We start from the raw sequence: 14,017 nt of genomic DNA on the forward strand, positions 1-14,017 counted from the left end.
CAATAAATATTTGATGAATAAATAAATGAATAGGGCTAATGCATTAAATCAATTCAATGTGTGTAATGGAGCATTTCCAAGCTTTTCCTGGAACTGACTTTTCCAGCCCTGAAGTTACTCTGGAAATTGTCCTGAAAGGGCCTTGCACTATGTAATTCTGACATGCTGGCCACAGGTAGCTGGGCGAGGGATGGATATTCTCAGCCAATCACTTCGTCTTTGGGAATTTGTTACTGGTTCTAAAGAAGCCAAGCCTTTTACTGACCCTTTAAAATATTTTTTCCACAGCTGCCACTGGTCTTATTTCAGCCAAGAGGAACAGATGCAAACATATTTATGAAAAAGGGAGAAAGAAAAGCTGATTATAGAAGAGCAGAGGTGACCATGATAGCACTTTATTTTACATTGCGATTGTTCCTTACATCCAAACAGATTCAGGTACTTCCTTATGTTTTATGGCAAACACCAGCATGAAGTTTACCCTTTAGGGCAGGTGATTCATTAACACCATTTAAATCTGAATTTGAGAAGGACCATATTTACTCCATTCAATCTACATAGGAAATCAAATCAACTAAGTTGCAAAAATACGTATGACCCCATGTGACATAGAACGAATTCCATTCTCTGCCTTAGAGGCAATAAGATGTAGTTGAGGCAATGTTTGGCGGGAAAGCAAGAAACCTATGTTTGGTCCAACTGTTCATCTGAGTGGCGGCCATCCCAACATGTAATATGAAATGTTTATAGGAGTTTAATCTCTTGGTAAATAATCAGGGGGTTTGAAATATTGGTATTTTCTCATTTGACCACTCTGGAAAGCAGTATGACAATTCCTCAAAAGACTAAACTTAGAGCTCCCCTATGACCCAGCAATTCCACTACTTGGCATTTACCCAAGTGTCCGAAAACAAGGGCAAATGAAAGCCACTAGCACAATGATGTTCATTGAAGCATTATTTACCATAGCTAAGATATGGAACCAATCCAGATTCCCCTCAGTAGATGAATGGATCAAGAAGATGTGGTACTTACACACAATGGAATTCTATGCTGTCATCAGAAAGAATGACATCACTCCATTCGTAAGGACATGGAAAGACTTGGAAAAAGTCATATTAAGTGAAGTAAGCCAAACCCAAAGGAACATAAGGTCAATGGTTTCCCTCATTTGTAATAATTAGTACACATGTAGGACTTTCCTAGCAGAGGATCACAATAGCCTAAAAGCTATGTCTATATGGTCATATAGGATAAGACTAAATGAAATGAACTCTAGAATATGGAAACAAGATATTTATCTTTGTGATTGTTGTTCTCATTGTACTATGTGCAGTTATTTCTTTTCTCTTTTTTCCCATTATGGTTAAGCTCATGTGGTTACTGTAAAAGACTTCGTTACCTAGTATATTGGATAAACATTTATTTGTTTATTTGAAATAGGAAAGAGAAGGGGGAAAACAAGATGATTGGGGGGAGTGGGAGAAGGGAAGGGGGGACAAAAACATGAGAAGGGGTATCCATGTGGGAGAAGTAATGCATCCACTACCTGACGAATGTAACTGTAACCCCTCCATATATTAGCCTGACAATAAAAAATAAATACATCTTGTCATTTTTTAGGGGGTGGTGTGGGGACAGATGGAACCATGGAACCAACCACTTCATCTGTGGAATGGTTCAGCTTCATCCATCTTAGGAGAAATAGAACTTATATGTCAGTAAACATATTGAAAAACCAAAGTAGTCATTCCCACTTGTCATATGCCTGGAGCTAAGTTATAGGACAACAACTGAGACCATCCAACTTAGCCACCAAGATGGAAGTAAGATCTTGTCATCTAAAAAGCAGAGGCTGCCAGGAACCCTTTGCATGTAGACAGGTGGAGGCAACAGCTACAGCTGCATTTGATGCAGCTGTGATCTCTGGTGCAGATGTTGTAGGCATTTTGGTGCCAGGCTGGCAACCAGAGCTGGTAGAGGGAGGGAATGTGCTGGCCCAGACTCCATGTTTCCTCCAATTCTTGCAGTCCTCTGCTGTCCCTGCGGTTTGTTTTCTCACAAGAACAACTCACTGCTTCCATAAGTCTCTACTAATTCTGTAAATAAGAATTCCGAGTGGAAAACCAAATTTCAATAAGGCCAGAATTCCAAAATTTCTCATTTGAGTTGCTTTCACAGGAAGGACAGAGGAGGCTCTCAGAATTAACAGAACCAGAAACGCCTTGAGAGATAGTGTAACCTAAGTGGTCATTTTAAAATTTCAGATAGCCAAGCCCAATCGTAAGAGAATAACGTGGAACATCACACAGGCCGGGTCAGAGGTTTGAAATTGGGGCTTGTAAGGCTGTTGTTCTAGCCCTGTTTTTTGTTGCTTTAGGTGATAAAATTTCTCAGGTTTTGCTGGCGTGGTGGTTCATGCCTGCAATCCTAGCTACTCAGGAGGCTGAGATCTGAGGATCAAGGTTCAAAGCCAGCCTGGGCACAAAAGGACCTGATATTGTTATCCCCAATTAACCTCTAGAAAACAGGAAGTAGAGCTTGGATCAAGGGTAGGGCAGAAAAACAAAACCCTGGTAGGGTGGTAGCCTTGAGCTGAAGAGCTCAGGGACAGCACCCAGGCTCAGAGTTCAAGGCCCATGACACTCTCTCTCTCTCTCCCACCCATCCACTATATATATATATATACACACACACACACATCTCACAAGTTTTTCTGCCTGGTATGGATTTGAAGCTTATAAATCTGTGATTATTACTTGCTGCATATATTTTTCTTGATATCTAGATTCTTATAAGTGGAATTTGACTAAATGAGGTGTTTACCATTTAAGTTGCAAGAGAAAGAATCTTTGTTAAGTAGAAAGAATGTAAATCAGGAAGTGGTCCTAGGTTCTCAGTCAGACTGAAGGTTCCTCTTTCAGTGTTCTGCTAGCTCAGATCCAATACTGGCAGAGGATAAAATTTACAAATTGTTGCTCTCTAGGGGAAGCACAAAGCCATCAGAATTCTTTAAATATTCCTGGAGTTAGTTATGTTCCTTGACTCTTGATTATCTCAGAAATGTAAGTTCCCACCTGCCTTTTTGGAAGAGTAAATGAGTTCTATGCTTCCCCCTCTGCCCTTGCTCCAGGAAAGCAACGTTGTATAGCAAGAAGAAACCAAATGCAAATGAGGCATTATTTTTTGGACATCTGGACTCTGCCTCTCTTCAGTCCCTCCTAGTCTGATAACTGGATACTAGAAGATCTCTCTGTGACCAGGCTGATGTGAGATCCAGCCCATCAAGTGTTAGCTTTTAAAACACTTAATCCTGAGAGAGGCAATCGTAACAGAGGCAACCAATTAGAACATACCATAAGATAGAGAAACCCCTAGATGAGAGAGGGGGGAGCACCCAAAGAAGAGAGGTAGATGAGTGATGGGGTGGCAGCAGTAACTGCATGATAAGTGGTGGTATTGGTACCCTTTGGGCTAAGTACTTCCCTCCTGGAAGTTGTTCACACTCATCTTCTGCTGTCCTGGATTTTTTTTTTTTGGCCAGTCCTGGGCTTAAGCTAAGGGTCTGAGCATTGTCCTTGGGTTTTCTCAAGGCTAGAACTTTACCACTTGAGCCTCAGCACTTCCAGCTTTTTTCTATGTATGTGATACCAAGGAATCGAACCCGGGTTTTCATGCATCCTAGGCAAGCACTCTACCACTAGGCCAAACTCCCCACCCCTGTCCTGGACTTTCTATTCTTGATCTTCAGAGGCACAGAGCTGGCAGCCACTGTGGCAGTGGAGCTGTAACACGAGCAGTCATTGCTTATCCTGACCTGCAGACATGCAGCACTATACAGGTGTCTGGTTTGAAGCTGTAACTCTAGTGATTTCTGCTGACTGGGTTGAATGGGCTCTGCTCTCTGAAATCAACAGCAGAATATCCTATATCACTTTAACTTCTATAGAAAAGGACATTTTGTTTTTTAAAACAACACTTCAAGCAAAAGAGAGGCAGTGACAACACTGCCCTTAACGTCCAGGCATGAAGGATCCCTAGGTGAGTTCCTCCATGTGTCTGGAAAGATGAGATAGGATCCCTCTCGACTAGTCAGGTTTGTCCTCTGGTCCAGGAAGCTGCTTCCTGCCACACTGAAACTGGATTTGTCATACAAAGGCTGATAAGTCTTTAACTCTGGCCTGTATCACATCATACTTTAAAGTAGAAATATCACTGTCTTTTTCTTTTTGAATAGGTAGTTTATTTGGAGCCATTTTTTTTCCCCTAAGAGTTTCATGGAGAAGGTGAGAACGGAATTACTCTCTGATTCTGCCTCCTCTAAATTACCTTTTCTCTCCTGTCAAAAATCAATGGACCATAAATATGTCTGTGTATTTCAGCTCTAGTCTGCTATGCTGGTCTATTGATCTGTCTTCATGCAACTCTTATGCTCTCTTGATTATTGTAATTATAATCCAAAGATAGAGTAAAACTCCTAATGCTTGACTATTAAATACCCTCCATCCTGGAGTGTTGAATGCCTGATATCAAGATGGTGGTGCCCTTTTGGGAGATTCTGGAAACTTTAAGAGATGGAGTCTATACTGGAGGAAGTGGATCCACCCCCAAAGTATGTCGCTTTGAAGGTTAGACCTTGGCACCAGTCCTTCCCTGACCCCTAAGATGAGAGAGTTGAATAGTTTCTTCCTTCTGTAATCATAATCAGCCAGGAAAGATAGACTTTCCTTGGCTGGAGGAGTGACAGATAGAAGAAGCAACCACTTCCTCCCTTAAGTTGTTCTGGGAAGAACAGTATTGTATGTTATGAACCTATATTCATTATTTACAATGATCCAAAGCCTGACTGATATAAAGGCATAGTCATTCAACGTTGTTTTTGCTATTTAGGCTCTTTGCATTTCCATTTGAGTTACCTTGTTAATTCCCCTAAACAAACAAACAACGCTCTGCTTGGATATTAACTACAATTGAATGTAATTTATAAATCAGTAATATTTTGTGTTTTTTGGTTGTTGTTTTAGGGACCGGAGCTCAGTTGCACTTGCCAGGCAAGCACTTTGCTACTAAGCCTCATTCCAGCCTGATGTTTTATATTTTGCAGGGAACAAATGATAAACATATGTGTCAGTTTTATTCTTAAGTATTTAGGATAAATATTGTACACGGTACTGTTTTTGAGATGTCAGTTTTGTATTGTTTATACAGAGTATGTTGTACAATGTCATGTTGTCATTCATTTGTTCTTTGTTGAATTTATTAGACTCAATTGTTGATCATATTAATTTATCCTCATTTATCTGTATAATTTCTACCTATTTTTATTATCTCCATAGTTGTTTTCTCACTCTCTGTAAATATCTAAATATAGATTTATCTCAATCTATATCTATATCTCTCTCTATAAATATATATCCTTTTTTCTCTTCCTGATTACATTTGCTAGTGGTTTAACAATTCACTTTCTAAAGAACCAGTTTTTGGTTTTCTTCATTGTCTTTCTGTTTCATAGTTCATCATTTATCTATTACTACTGCTTTGGTCTTTTTTATCCTTCCTTCTTTTTTTTTTCTTTTCCTTTCTTTTCTTTTTCCTCACCAGTATTGGGGATTGAACTTAGTGCCTTGAACATGGCAGGGTAATTGCTATACCATTTGAATCATGTCCCTAATCCTTTTGATTTTAGTTTTTCAAATAGGGTCTTATATTTATAGATGGGCTGGCCTTAGACCAATGATCTCCTACCTCTGCCAGGTATATACTATCATTCCCAACTTGTTTTTGAGATAGTCTTCCTAATGTTTGCCTGGGCTGATTTAGAACTTATCTTTGCTTCCCAACAGGTCATCTCCCATTTGAGTTCTTTTTAATCTAGAAATTATTAGGATAATGATTATTTAGCTTCCAAATATGTGAAAAATTTCCTGATATTTTTGTTATTGATTTTTGATTTTAGTGCCATCAGAGAACATACTTTCTATGACTTCAGCCCTTTTAAATTTATTGAGACTTTTTCAGAGTGGAGAATATGAATTATTTTGGTACATGCTTCCATTTTCACTTGAAAAGAATGTATCTTTTGCTGTTGGAGGTTCCTAAAGTGTCCATTAAATTGAACTGGACATTCATATTTTTCAAGTCCTCTATAGCTTTACTAATTGTTTTTTTGTTCTAGAAATTGTTGAGAGAGGGATATTGGAAACGTAAACATTTTAGATTTACCAATTTCTTTTTAAGCATGTATCTGTTTGTCAGTTCTACCATTAGGAACATCAACATTTAGGCTTGCATAGGCTCTTCAGTAACATAGAATAGGCTTCTTTATGTCCAGTGATATTTGTTGAAATCATCCCTTTTTGCTACTTCTCATGCTGAATGCTTTTCATACTTTTTGTTGTTGGTGGTAGTGGTTGTTGGGCTTGAACTCAGGGCCTGGGCGGTGTCCCTGAGCCTCTTTGTGCTCAAAGCTAGCACTCTACCACTTGAGCCACAGTGCCACCTCTTGTGGGTTTTGTTTGTTTATTTGCTTTTTTTTATAGTGGTTAATTGGAGATAAGAGTCTCAGGGTGACTTTTCTGACTGGGGTTGGCTTCAAACCATGATCCTCAGATCTTAGCCTCCTGAGTAGCTAGGAATACAGGTGTGAGCTATGGTACCTGGCTCATACTGTTATTCTTAACCTGCTTATATATATGTATATGTATATGTATATGTACATATATACATATACATGTATATATACATATGAATATGCATTTATATATACATATACATGTGTATATATACATATACATGTGTGTATATATATATATATATTTTTTTTTTTTTGCCAGTCCTGGGCTTGGGCTCAAAAGCCAGCAGTCTTAGGAATGGAATACTCTTAAAATTATATTGAGAACTTTCTCTTCTTTCTGTGGCCAAAGGTGATCTATCTAGCCTTGTTGTCAATGAATCTGGAGCAGCTGGCTTTTAATTAAGGCACAATGAGGGTCATTAACATCTCAGTACTGTAGCGGCAAAAAATAGGACAGAAAATCACTGAGCTTTTCACAACTTGCTTAATATTTCCTCTTTTTGCTTAAAATACATTACTTTTGTAAAATATAATACACCTGGAATAGCTTTTTATCTTTTCTCTAGGAAAAGGTGACCAGACAATTTGAACACTCATCACCTCCCAGGCTCTTGTCATTACCATGAGTGTCATGGTTTTGGCAACTTCTGCCTTTAGTGGTTAAGCTGCAGGTGTTGTGGACTGACAACCCAACAGATGACCATTATGAAGCTGGCATGAACAGACCAGGTTTTGGAGAGAAGGAAAGATAGAGTTATTGCCAACCACTAAAGTTGGTCTTGGAGACAAAGAATGGAGCTGGTACAGAAAGCTGATCTAAGAGGGCCAGGTGCCTGGTACAGTCCTTTTCACATTTGCTGAATGTTTTTTTTTTCCCCTTGGCTGGATCACCAGAAAAGCTTGCCCTAAATTTATCGGACACATGGAGGTGTGCAGACATGGTGAAGATCTGGCGTAACTAAATCATGCTGGCCAGTAGGAGACCATAGGTGTAGGTCAGAGTGCCCTTTCCTCATTCTTCACATTTGTCATTGGGTCACCAGGCTTCTGGCTGACAATTCTAATCCTATAGTTTTGACAGAGGACACATACAGCTATACTGACACTGAATGATGAAGAGCATATTTATGCTAATGCTGAGGAGGAAGCTTCATACTAAAAACTCGGTTTAACATTTACCAGTTGGCACAGGGCCTCGTGGCAGGAGATAAGAATAATTTAAAGAAGTATGATCCATGTCCTTGTCTTCAAGGTATTCAAATCTGATGAGGGACAGGACATAAATAGTAAAAAAAGATTATCAAGAGACAAATGACAGTAATAAAAGAAATGGCTTAATGAGGCAACATATTCATTGCTAAATGAAGTCAGTAGATGGTGAATTGATGGAGATCAGAGCAAATATAGACTAGTGACTCCCTGGTGGCCCATAGAAAACAGAGATGGGCTGAGTTTAAATAGGATTGGCCTTCAGAAGTGGTCAGATAATACAGACAGAGTGAATCACTTTGAAGGAGATAAAACTATGGGCTTAGGAAACCAAGTATTGAGATACTGAAAGAGGTAAAAAAAAAAAAAGAAGCATAAGATAATATCATTAGTTCTAGTCACTGAGATTTTCTGGGGTCCCACAGCAGTGAGAAAACTTGAATCTCTGTCCTTTCTGGCTTGGTGTCACCTTAGGCAAGTTATCTCTAAGTCTCAGTTCCTTACTGGAATGAATGATATTATCAGTTTTCTTCAAAATACTGTTGAAGGAATTAACACATGAGAATTGATCACATAGCTCTGTCTGGAAGACATCAAATACTCCATAGCTATTGCATAATTGTGATGATAGCGTCAGTAGCAGTAATATTTCTTGGGACCATATCGAATCTATGGCTTGTAAGATCTTAGCAGCATCTCCCTTCTGCTTGAGGTACCTGAGGCCGTCAGATTATATCACCAGTTAATGGCAAGATCTGTGGGCAAACTCTGAAATTCTAGCTTCTGTTCTGTGTCCCTTCTACCACAGAACCTCATAGCTTAGCTTAAGAAGCCAGAAATGGTGGATGAGACCAATTAAGGGCCGAATTGGACAGATTTGAACTCATTTTCATCATAATTTGTAATCATCCTTTTGATGGTTGGTAAACTGTGATAGTCTGTTCAGGGTTCCTTATGCAGTTGCCTGCCAGCATCTGATTACCAGCTGGAGGGACAACAGTGAGAGCCTGGCATTTGACACTGGAACTGCCTTGTACATCCCACAAGGTTCTGGCAGTCAGCCTACTCAAGCCTGGGCCAAGCACTCCCTGGCCAGGTTTCAGGTCAGTAGCAAATGATTCGTGTTTTGGTTTTTCTGTGCATTTGAAGAAAGCAGGAGAATCACAGGCCTTAAGTGAGCATATTTAACTGTGATTTTTCTGAGGAGAAAACATTTCTTCTTGATATATGTCCTAGAAGAGGGAGAATGATGCTCCCAAGGACCCGAGAACAGCAGGACTCTATTTCTTTTTTTTCATATATTTTTTATTGCAATTAATAGAAGGGTTACATGATATTTGCCAGATAGATGGTGCGTTAATTCCCATACCCTTTCACATGTCTTGGTAGCAGGACTCTATTTCAACCAAGGAAAGCTGCATTTTGGGAAAGCTTGAGGACATCAAGATGACAGTTTCAGCAGGAAGGTTGCCTGAGGGAGGGGCTGTTCTTCACAAGAAGCTGGGAGTGGGGTGTGTGGTTAGGATCTTTTATGGTTGGATTTGAGGCTTTCTGAGTGATCAGAAGCATTTCAGAGACCTTTCTCAGGCAGCCAGTAGAATTAGACAAAGATCTACTACAACTTAAATTCATAAGGAGGCATTCAATGTTTCCAACACCCAAGGCAAGAGCATACTGCCTAAAGATGAAGTCAACATGGTCCCTTGACTTCCAAGAACTCAAGATCCATATCCAGAGACTTATAGTACAGACCTCCTGCCCACATGGCTTCTTTGTTCTCTAGCTGTGGTCACAGAAGCTCCAAGGCAGAAGATCTCCACTGGAGCTATACTACGTGGGTGACCATAGGACGGGCACAAAATGTTAGGCCCCTTCCGTTCTTTCCATGTGAAACAGTTTATAGACTCCTTTCCTTTTGTTCTTTCTTCATGCATGACTGCATGGGGCCCTTTCTAGAAGTCCCCTCTCAGCACCTGTTAATCCAGGTAACTAGTATATTTGGGGAGGGGAGGACGCTAATTGGGAGATCCCCCAGGCTCTGAGGTCACTTCCTCATCCTCTGAGATCATTTCCTCATCTGCCCTGCTCGCAACTGCTTCAGACAGTGAGAGATTCCCCAGGCTTTGAGGTCACTTCTGCATCTGCTCTAGTTACACCTCCTTCTTACCCTCCCCTATAGAACCTCTCTTCACCATTAGTTCTCTCTGCATACCTACATCTGTGCAGGTCTGAGGTTTGGTTGTCCTAATAAACTTTCTTCTGCTTGAGTCACATGGAGGTCTCCTTTCTCCAACCCTTACACATAGGTACATTGATTCAAGGGTACTTACTAGACCCAAGGTGAATCTACTCTGTCTTCTCTCTCAAAACAAAGAGTAAAAGAGACAGAGTGGGTGTTTTTAATTCCATATGGAAGTTCTCTGCTCAAGAAGCCCATGGATGCCGATGTGTTCTTTTCCTTTCAAATTTAACTCTTCCTTCAATCTTGGAAGACATGCAACAATAACAACATTGCTGTTTAAGGTCAATGACAGTAATTGACCTTACATGGATCTAAGTTTGTTTTCTATCATCTATATGCAGGGAGGCCTGATTTATCTAAGAAATACAATTTAAGAGAGTGAGCTGTGAAAATATATGGACATACTGAAGAGAAGGGCTCAGAGAGAGGATAGCCAATATTGATAAATGGTGCTGCCTTTTCTCCTCCCTGTCTTCTTCATCTTGCTCCTGCTTCTCTGATGTGTTAGTTTCTCTATCTATCCACTATCTATCTATCTATCTATCTATCTATCTATCTATCTGTCTATCTATCTATCTATCTATCTGTCTATCTATCATCTATCTATCTAGTCATATTAATTCAAAAAAGACCAGAAATGCCAAATATCTCATCTATTGATGAATCTCTTGTGTACTTAAAATATAGTAAAGAAAAAAATTTTAATCCAAGACTCAGAACTAATTTTCTGGTTCTAGCTTGACTGCTAAAAGTCACTGTGACTTTGTATATATTGTCTCCCCTCTTTAAGTCTTAGCTGCAATATGTGCACCATTTCTATGGAAATGACAGATTATTTTATTTCCCTACAGAAGAAGGCAGTGTATTTGCCATAGATATTATTTAAGTAAAGTTTAATAGAAGAACACTAATGTCTATGCAACCCTCTTTTGATGTTACATTTGGTATATCCTCATTAAAGTGCTCAGTCCTGCTTAATGAATATATATTTGGCACATATTACATACTTAGTACTGTGTTATGAATAAGAGCTTGTGAGATGAACTAGGACAAAGATCTCTCAGTTCAAAGATTTCCATAATTGACTCTCCCTAATTGTAAGCACTTCCTTTCATTTTAAGTGCCAGAAGTACTGGAAATATCTGTTTTTGTAGGTAGTTGTTAAAAAATCAATTAGTTGGACAAAGGGGTTTTCTAACAATGAGTTCCTTATTTTTGAAGACATAGTAGCTTAGAGCAAATTTTTCCCCCCGCAATATTACATTTCACCTTAGTCATGCATGCCTTCAAAATCTGTAGTCTTAATAGACTGTAGTTATTTAGTACAGTTAAATACCTGTGTAGTCCTTAATATTTATCAAGTCTTTCCCATGGATAAAGAATGGGTTGAGAATTCACAAGTTAAGGAAATAGTTTGGACTCTGGGTAGGAAGACAGATTTTTCATGATACTTTAGAGCTTTCTTTTTAAGGAGATTATTATTTTTAATATATTTTATTGTAGTTAATAGAAGGGCTACATTATATTCACCAGATAGAAGATGCATTACTTCACACACACATTGCTACCCTTTCTCATGTTTTTGTCCCCATTTCCCTCCCCCTACCTCCTCCTCTCATCCTGTTTACCCTCCTATCCTATTTCAAATAAACAAATAAACATATATACAATATATCAGATAACAAGGTAATATATTATAACAATATGAGATAACCAAGGCACAACAAAAAAGATGAGAAATGACATCATACATTAAGACCAACAATCACACATTCTATGGCTCTTGTTTCTATATCTTGGAGGTTTAAGGAAATTATTTTAAAATAAAACAAAAACATGGACGATTGGCTTCTTGCTAGTTATCTGGGTTTCCCTGAGTTTAATTGTACTTGGACTGGAAGACTAAAAGAGTGAGAATCCTACTGGTGAAAGAGAGTTGACCGCAAACCCAGGAGGCTTCCTCCAGTTCTGCTCTCCTGTGAGACTGCTGAGGTTGCCTGCTGAAGATGTGGCCTAGGGGGAGAAAATAACTCAGACCTATCAGAAAACCTGTCAAGGAACATGGAGTATTACCAGGGTTAGCCATGCAATCACATGACTTTTATCTTCCCCAGACTGTAAATCAATAAAATTAATGCAATGAATTTAAGCCCAGCTTCACACTGAGAAAAGGAGGGGTGCAATTTATCACGTGTGGACTGTGCAGTGGATAGACCTCCCGCAGCTCAAATCAACCATTGATTTTTGCTACTTTGCAATGCAACATCTCCCCGCCTCACTCCCACTTTACTATTCCTTTCACAACATCATTTTCCCTGAGTGTAAGACAAAGCCCAGCACTTCAGCATATGTAGGCAGAGATGATGGGTTGAAACCAATAGTCCCTTGGCAACTGAAATTCCATGATGGCTTTCAATGTTCCACCAGGAACAATAAAATATTGCCCGTTAGCTCATCAGCAGCCACTGGATTTGTCTTAGAACATCGGTAGAGCAAGTAGTGAGATGTTTTCACATCTTAAAAGGCTCTGAACAATTTATTTTTGGCAGTACTGCGATTTGAACTCAAGATCGCTCCCTTATTAGGCAGATACTCTACTTCTCCAGCTCCCTCCCCCCATTTTTTTTTCCTTTTGCTTTAGTTGTGTTCAGCTGGGCTCCCAGGAGTTTCCTTGGACTGTGATCTTCCTACTTATTCCTCTTGCATAGCTAGAATTACAGGCATTCACGACCCCATTTGGACCAGAATAATGGAATCTGTGATTTTTTTCCTTCTTTTCTGGTGGTGTTAGATGAGCATCTTACTACTTAGCCATACCCACTTCATTTTGAACAAGACATTAGTATTCCTGGGATGGTGTGACCTTAGCTCAAGGTTTGAATGCATGAATGAGCACAGGATTTTTACCAGACTTGTCTGAATGATCGGAAGAGACAAAATCCCTGAAGATTTATCTATCCATTCCACGATAGGAGCTATATTCTTCGCATGTCACAGAGATTGCCAGGTCCAGAAAGCTTAACTATGGATGAAGACATTGAAGAAGCGATGGAGAGGATTACTTATTTTCCAAGGTCACTTGGCCACAGCAGCAGCGTGGGACCAGACTGGGAGATGATGGAGCTCACATCCACCACCTGGATCTTCTCAGTGTCTCTGGCTCATTCATCAAGTTCCACGCCATTGTTCTGAGTCTGGGCTGTGGAAGCTGGGTGAGGACTTGCCTGGACAGTGGAAAGTGGTAAAATGTTAGCTCTGGATACAGAGCTGGGCTGAGTGCCCTGCTCTTGGGGACTGGTTCTAAGGCTCTGCGGGACTTCTAATCAGAGGTGAGGGAGGCAGAGCCAGTAGTTAGGAAACACTGGTTAAGACCTTGGGGCGGGGGCAGGAGGGGAGTATGACTAGGGAATCCATGTGGGATTCTTTTTCCCTCTGAAAGAGAATGAGTCTGCCTAGGTGTTGAGCAGAAGAAACAATGAAGGGAAAGGACAAGACTTGAGAAAGAAGCTGAAGAGACTGCTTTCCTAAAGTTCTTCAGGTAACACCCCACTGAAGTGTTTCCCCTGTTCAACTCCAGATCACAAGGGGACAGTGTTCTTAGCTCTTATGAGGATCCCCTTCTCCTGTTAACCTCCTGAACTTTAAGGGCCTGGAGAGAAAGGCAGATGTCTTAAGGCAGCTGAGGCAGAATGAGGGATACACAATTCTCCAGGAGTGTTGTGGGCAGGAGACCCCACCGATAGAAATGTCATACCACTTGCCTTTGTGGGTAGGGAAGGGGAGTAAAGACTGTGGGGAGGCAGAGCTTTTATATGATACTGATAGTATAGAAGTGCCTGAGAGGGAGGGTTGCTAAGTGTGGTGATACACACCTGTAATTACAGCCTTCAGCAGGCTGAGGCAGGAGGACAGTGAGTTGGATGCAGCAGGGACCGTGTAGTGTCTCTTTCTTCATCTGTCTGTCTTCCTGTTTATCTCTATTGCACTATCTC

Source organism: Megascapheus bottae, chromosome 1 (genome assembly GCF_031878675.1).
Source record: "Megascapheus bottae isolate mThoBot1 chromosome 1, mThoBot2.hap1, whole genome shotgun sequence".
In the NCBI taxonomy this organism is placed as follows: domain Eukaryota; kingdom Metazoa; phylum Chordata; class Mammalia; order Rodentia; family Geomyidae; genus Megascapheus; species Megascapheus bottae.